This window comes from Marmota monax, unplaced genomic scaffold, assembly GCF_021218885.2.
Source record: "Marmota monax isolate L192 unplaced genomic scaffold, Marmota_monax_Labrador192_F-V1.1 WCK01_AAM20220418_F8-fsc00078, whole genome shotgun sequence".
NCBI classification, from domain to species: Eukaryota; Metazoa; Chordata; class Mammalia; order Rodentia; family Sciuridae; genus Marmota; species Marmota monax.
Window position 1 is genome coordinate 7,979,966 of NW_026694865.1, and position 7,339 is coordinate 7,987,304.

Consider the following 7,339-nt stretch of genomic DNA (forward strand, 5'->3'; position numbering starts at 1 on the left):
GCAAAAGTCATAGCCAACTAAGGACTTCAAGCTCCTGCCTCCTCCAGAATGCCACAATCTGATCCAGTGAGAACAGCCTGCCTCCTCCTGCTAACCCTCCTGTTTAAAGGCTAAAGATATGGAGGTAGGAGCTGTAAGTCCAAGATAGGGGACCATGAAGCAGCATTTTATATGCTGAGGATTTCACCAGAGGAGGACCAGGATGTTGCTATCTGATGTCAGCTTTCAAGTGCTTTAGAGTCAGAGAGTAGAATCAACAAGCAGGTGAGCTGGGTTTTCATAGTGTCATTGAGAAGTCCCCAGGAAACCTAACCTGGAAAGAAAACCCCTATCACCTGGAGGAGACACTGGACCTGGGCACTCTGTTCTGGATGCCACAAGGAGAGATAACTCCCTGGACAGATGCTGATGGTTGCTCATTCAGGGTCTATTCAGGCTCCTCCTCTCTTTCCTGGAGGGGGGCTCTTAATGCTGTTTACCTGTGCTGGATTTTAGAAGCCTTGCTTCCTTGTGATTTCAGGGGAAAGATCTATGAAGCTATCTGGCCACTGCCCTGACCCATCATGATTTTCCTGAGGAAATGAATGTCAATGGTGGTCCTGAAGAGGAGAGCAAAATATCACAGCCTCACAGTGAGTAGGGAAGAGGCAAAGGGCAGCCTTTCCTTTGAAGCCCAGGGAGGGACTATACAGGATGATTGTAGGGATGCAAGATTCAGGTGCGTTTCAATAACAACACACCAATGGGAGTTGTTCCTTGTTGAGTTTGCTGTGTCGGGGATTATACTAAAAACTTCATATGCAATAACATATTTAACCATGTCCCAAATTTTATGATGCAGATACTATTATCTTTCCATTTGGCAGATGGGGAATCAATCACAGAGAAATTAAGTAGCTTACTTAAAGTCACAAAACCAGTATACAGTAGAGGTGGCTTTCAAATTCTGGTCTTTTTCAAAGCCTGGATTTTACCCAGTACCTAGGCTGCCTCCTCAGCCTAGGTACTGGCTTCCTTTATGACTGCTTCCTCCCACTATCAATGTTTATTACCTAGCACTTGAGGGTTCTCCCCAAACTGAGTACCTGGGCAGTGCTTCTGAGTCCACATAGCACATACCCATTATTTACTCATATCAGTTATGGGTCTAGACAAGGTTACAGGCAAGAAGAATAGGTAGCTGTGGTGAACACGTGGCTTAAAGTTCCATTTTTCATATTTGTGTTTCATAGAGATGAAGAGAGAAACAGAGAATAACCTGTGGAGCTAGATTTCTCTACCCCAACCAGTTTGAGAACAGTGTTTTGTTTCTTTCTTAAGAACCCAAAGTTGGGGGGGCCGGGGCGCGGCTCAAGAAAAGGCTGTCTAGTCCAGGTTGAAGCAGAAATCACACACAGTTGAGAAGCAGCTTAATTCTATATTTTACATTATGTCTGCAACTTAAAAGAAAGTTTTTTTTTCAAAGTGCATGTTTATTTCCCACAAGTCATAAAATATCCGCATTACAAAGAATCTCTAATCAGCCCTAGTTACGAAAAATTAGAAAAGACCCAAATGATCAAATATGAGAGAACAAATTATGGCACATTAGCTAGATGAATATCGTATAATGATATCATGAAGACCAGCTTAGCAATATAGGAAAGTACTTATGCAAACGTTTTTGAATACAAAAATTTGAATAAAAAGACATACACACACTAGCAAACTACATGGAAAACAGAAAATCCTTCTTTTTAAAAGTGTTAAGATTACAGGTAATCTTTTTTGCTTTGTAGATTTTCTCTATTGTATGATTTATAGCAAATAAAAAACTCAAAATGTATACATATGGTATAGTATATGGTAGCTTTTACTTTAGGCTCACATTTTGCTTATTTACCTTGCAACTCTGTAACCAAATAGCTTTTCATTTGAACTTGCAAAGTATTGCATGAAATTTACATATTCCTTTAAATAAACAACACACATCTATTCCTGTTATACAAATTGGGATTAATTCTTTAGGTTGGCATCTTTTCCAATCAAATTTAATTATCCATGTTTATCAGTAAAATTTTCTTTTCTTTTCTGTTTTGGATAGGAATAATCAAAATTAGAAAAGCAAATGGCGAGCTCCCACCCCAGCCCAGCAGTTCCTGCTAAGGCAGCAGTGAAACCCAGCACACTGCCCTACTTTTCATCTCTCTTGAAAGACTGGGAAATGGGTTATCTGGAGACACCCAGCACTCCTAACCTGTTAGGGAGGCTCTGAACTTGGCTGAGGCTTCTAAAGTCAGGTAACCCAAGAGGATCAGATCTTCATTATTCCAAGAAATAGAGCTAGGACATATCCCATGGAAGAGGATGTTAGTGAACATTCTGTTTTTGGTTTTTCCAGAGACCCAAGGCTAACTAGTGGTGTAGAAAGCTGATTTTATGGTCTCGGACAGTTTATGCAACTGTTTGTTTATATTCTATTCTTTCCTCTAAAGATTAAAAGTTGCCTTAGGACAAAAGAAAAGGTTTGATAGGTAAGACCAAATAATGGGAAATAGGCAAGAGAGAGTGTTAAAATGAGACTATGGGAGAAGAAAGCTACAACAATGAACAAAAACCTAGTGGACAAAGTAACTAGTAAAAACCAAAGCCTTTCTAAGCCAGTAGAGCTCATTTCTAAGATTTTAGAGGCCAGGGTGAGTCATGATTTGCCTGGGACTGGAGTGCCTTTGAGGAAATCACACAGCATGCCCCAGGGGTCTTGTTTTAGGGGTATAAAAACCTTCCCAGAAGGGAGTATGTCCGTTTCCCTTGTACTCCTGTATCATCTACTTTCAATTTGCCATGTCATCATTTTTTTAAGTGTGTGTGCATATATTTAGTTGCTTCCTCTGGATTTCACAGACTCCTTGATGCCAAGAAGTCTATTTTATACCTTTTCTGTATCATCCTGCAACTCCCAATGTACAGTTCCTCAAATAATGTCTTTTAAAAATAGAAATGGAATTTAATTCTTAGTCTTTTAGACCAAATTATAAAGCTTACTTTCCATATATTCCCTAATTAATAAATGACAACATGGAAGCTCTTTTGCATCTGATAGTGAGTAGAATAAGAGGTTAGAGTAATAAAAAATTTCAGGAAATGGTAGGGGAATGAAGATGTTCCAGATAGTTTTTAAGAAGGGGGTTAGCAACTCAAGACAGGTAAGCAACTTTGCCAAGATTTGACACCAGAAAAAATTCATTGGGACTCATTTTTTTTTTTTACTTTATTATATTCTTATTACTAGACAAATTACTCTGCCTTTGTTTCTTCTTAATTTGGGGGGCAGGGCAGGCACTGAGGTTTAAACCTAGGGGTGCTTAACCACTGAACCACATCTCCAGCTCTTTTAAATATTTTAGAGACAGGGTCTCACTGAGTTGCTTAGGGCCTCACCAAGTTGCTGAGGCTGGCTTTGAATTCACAATCCTCCTGCCTCAACCTCCTGAGCCACTGGGATTGCAGGTGTGTGCCATCGTACCTGGCCCTAATTTGTTGAGAAGGGGCTGGACAGTCCTGAGTTGTTCTGGAAAGGAGTGTTGGTGGACTACAGCAGGAAAACAAAACATGGCAGTGAGCCTTCAAGCAGAACAAGCTAGCAGTTCTCATGGAACAAGCTAGCAGTTCTCATTTTCGAACTGCCTGGTCTCCCAAGAGGCAGATATGCCAGCACCTCCCTAACCCCGCCCCCTGCCCTGCCTCTCCCCCACCAATCCCATTGCATTGTTCCAATTTTTGTGTGGATCACTGAGCTTTTAGCAATACTCAGTCCTTTTGGGGGATAGATAGTGAAGACGTTCACATTATGCTCTTGACCAAAGCATGATCTTTTAAGTAGTTCCTTGACAATTGTTTTATGCGAACCATGGTTTTCACGGAGGAACTGAACTTGAGACGGGTATGGAGTGTGGGTTCTGGTGCAGGATCTAGTAAACCCACTGAAACTCAGCTCACTGGAACACTGAAGGGCATTATCATCCCCAGGCACCTGGGAGTGGATTTTCAATTTTTGAGTGTAAAAGAGAGTTCCACTGGAAAGGCAGTATTCCAAATCCTTAGAGTTGGAAATAGATTGAGACTCACCATCATGCAGTATGCTGGTGTCTCTGTACCCTTCCCCATGCAGCATCCACTAAGAGGAGGTGGCTTTTCATTCCTCTGGCCCACCCATGCCCAGCAGGCCCCTGGGAAAATGGAGGGAGAGCTGCTCCTCTGTCACACATACAAAAGACACCTTACCTTTTGTGCCATCAGCTTTCCTCTGAACAGGGGCATGGATTCCACAGTGGTCCCCTGATGACTCCTCCAGAAAGAATTAAGGCTGCACTGCCTTCCTTTACATCAAAGCCAGACCTTGGCGCAGTATCCTGTGTTCTGTCTACTTGCAATCAGCGGCAAATCCAAATATAGTTTGAGAATGGTGTCACAGAAACCTATTCTCAAGGGTAGGCGTTTTGATTAAAAGTGAAATATGAACCTATGACGTTCACCTCCTGTGCACAAATGAACAACTTTGAAGCTATTACTGGTGCTTGTTTCTGGGTTATTTTTCCAATCAACAAACATTATATCTTTCATGTATGGGGCATCCTGGCCATACAATGAATAGCCTCCAGGTCAATGGTACTGGGGATTTTCATTTCAAAAGAAAAAAGTAGTTTCAGCTTGGCTAAGGGCACAATGCAGAAGGGAAGAAAGCCCAGGGCTGAGGAACACATTGCCACATCTAGTTCTCAGCTAGCCCCGCTGCTGAGCTGAACTCAACCAGCTGAATGTCTTGGAGCAAGCCACTTAATCTCTCCAGGCCTCCTTTTCCTCTGGCCTTTGTGGTCAGAAGGGGCAATGTTTTGCTGAATCAGCATTTCATTCAGGGCATCAGCATTGGCAGGCTCTGATAAGGCCCTGACTCAACTCTTTGTTCTCCATGGCCTTGGAAACAGATGGAAATAAAATTCTCACAGGCAGCCAGAACCAGCCTTATCCTCTGGGTTGATGCCCATTTGTCATAAATTTGGCAAAGTTACATTCTTATTAGTGAACTCTCAACATAGCTTCATTCATTGTGTGACACACAAAATTTATGACATCTGTTGGAGGAATGTAGCTCTGAAAACCCTCAATGTCAAAAAGTATATATAGTGGAGGGAACATTTCTCATACTGCCTGACATTTCTGATTTCTTTCTAAACACCTGCTAATTTGGGAAATGATGACAAAAACTAATGGTTTTTGTTTTGAAGTGAGGATTCAGAATATTCTTTTCCTGTATACACATCTGATTGTAGACTTTTTAAAATTACATCTATAAATATTGTTGACAAGTTGAGAAAATGGTTAAGATACACTCAAATATTTGTTTAAGAAAAAATGATTTTTTTTTTCCTGGAGAAGAAAAAAAAATTCAGGCCCAAAATGTTAAATTATGGAGTATAAATACCAGCATACACAAAAGGTGAATTTTGTTTCTGTTAATGAATCTCTAGGAAAAGTAGGGGAACTGTTCTCTTCACTGCTAATTGCAAAAAAGTTCAGAATGTATTCACCAATGCTTTCCTCTTACTAATGGATTATAGAAGTCTCATAAGGAATTTATGTTTTTTGAAGATGTTTATATCCTCCCCTATACCCTTTTCTCTGTGGGTTCTATTGTTTTGCGCTGAACAGGGCAACTGCTACAGCCACTCATTCTGGAATTAGGCCTGGTAAGTTTCAGCAATTCAGATTCAGAGTTGAACCTTGAAATCTCTCTATATACTTCACGGGTCTCTATACCTGGTGGCCCTATCAGCAACGTTAGCCTTGGTCCTTCCATGATGGACTCCTAATCTCCTGAACCTGACTGCACAGGGCAGCCTGCTCAGAAGTTATCACACTGAGTCAGTGAAGGCGTGTGCCATATAAAAACAGGGCTGTTTTTAAAGTTTAATTTTGCAGATTAGGTAATCATTCTTGGAATTGGTATGATGCATAATTAATTGATCCCATCTGATACATAAAACCCATAGAGGAAGTTTGATGTTAAACCAGTTGTGGTCACATCAGCTGCTAAACAATAGACTATCTACATCTTCCGAGCCTCCTCTCCTAACTATTCTGCTTCAACTGTCTTCACCTGTATCTAGTCATTGCTTTTCTTCTACTGAATGTTTCCAACAAGTGGTACAAACCAAATAGAACTTTAGAGTCTGAAAGACCAAGTAGCTCAGAACCTGTGAGCTATGGAACTGAGAAAGTTGACTTGGCCTCCTGGAGCCCCTGTTAGTAAAATAAGGACTGATGTGAAGTTTAAATGAAATAATTTAAATATATATGAAATGAGATAATTTAAATATTTATATATGCTCTTGCATATATAAATGCTATCTGAGAATATTAACTATCACCTTCACTTAGGGTAAAGGTAGTATAAGTCCCTGAGGTGGTCTTTAGAGCACACATAGCAAGTAGAGGGCAGTAGTAGTATGAACCTGCCTAAGTGCCAAGACCTGTGCTCCACCATTCCTTAGGTTACACATTACAAAAGAAACCTGTGTGCTAAGTGTTAATCTCACCTCCATTTTACACAGAGAGCACTTTAGATTGAGGTCCCTGACAGGTAGACAGCTAGTAACAGTAAATCCTGATCTGAAGTCTGAGCTGGCTCCCAAAGTGAAAGAGTGCCAGGTTTAAGAGAGGTTTCCATGACTATAGTAAAGTAGAAGCTTTTTTTTTTTTTTTTTTTTTTTGTAGCTAAGGACTGGCAGAGTGAAACTGTGGACCAGAAGACAGCTTTTTGGAAGTGGGACTTAGAAGCCAGACCTCCAGACCTTTTTTTTTTTCACTTTATAGTCTATGTCTTTCTGCAGAGAGGAGCTACTTGATTAAAGATCACGAAGGACGCTAAAGAGATATTTGTACTTTTGAATGAAAATATTATACTTACATGCAAGTGAGTTTTCATTTATTTCCATTTGACTGTTTGCTTTTGGTGAGAACATTCTTTTTTTCTCCTATAGCACAACTTAAGCCAAGTATTATTGTTTATCACCTGGGTGTATTGGCTTAGTGTCTACAAAAGCTATGGAAACAACCAATGATATTTTCAGTTTCCAAGTCTAAGAAAGGAAGATGCAATGGAATTTGCAACCCATTCAATCTAGAAAGCAGAAAATCATAAAGACTCATGAAAGCAGAACTATTAAGTAGAATCACAGGGGTGTGGGCCAATAGCAGGTTTGGTATATTAACCCACCACTAGTTGATGTGTACATATTAGGGCTAAAGACTTAGCTGATATTTGAGCAAGAAATTCCCAAAGCAGTAAAAGCACTGCAAA

General features: G+C 40.3%; 1 long non-coding RNA gene across 1 annotated transcript; it reads left to right on the forward strand.

Annotated features, from left to right (window-relative positions):
- Positions 1 to 62: 62 nt before the first annotated feature.
- On the forward strand, positions 63 to 6,832 carry LOC124080621 (uncharacterized). Its single transcript, XR_006847745.1, has 3 exons — positions 63 to 264; positions 521 to 632; positions 6,754 to 6,832. It is a non-coding gene; the product is annotated as an uncharacterized LOC124080621 (long non-coding RNA).
- Positions 6,833 to 7,339: the final 507 nt, after the last annotated feature.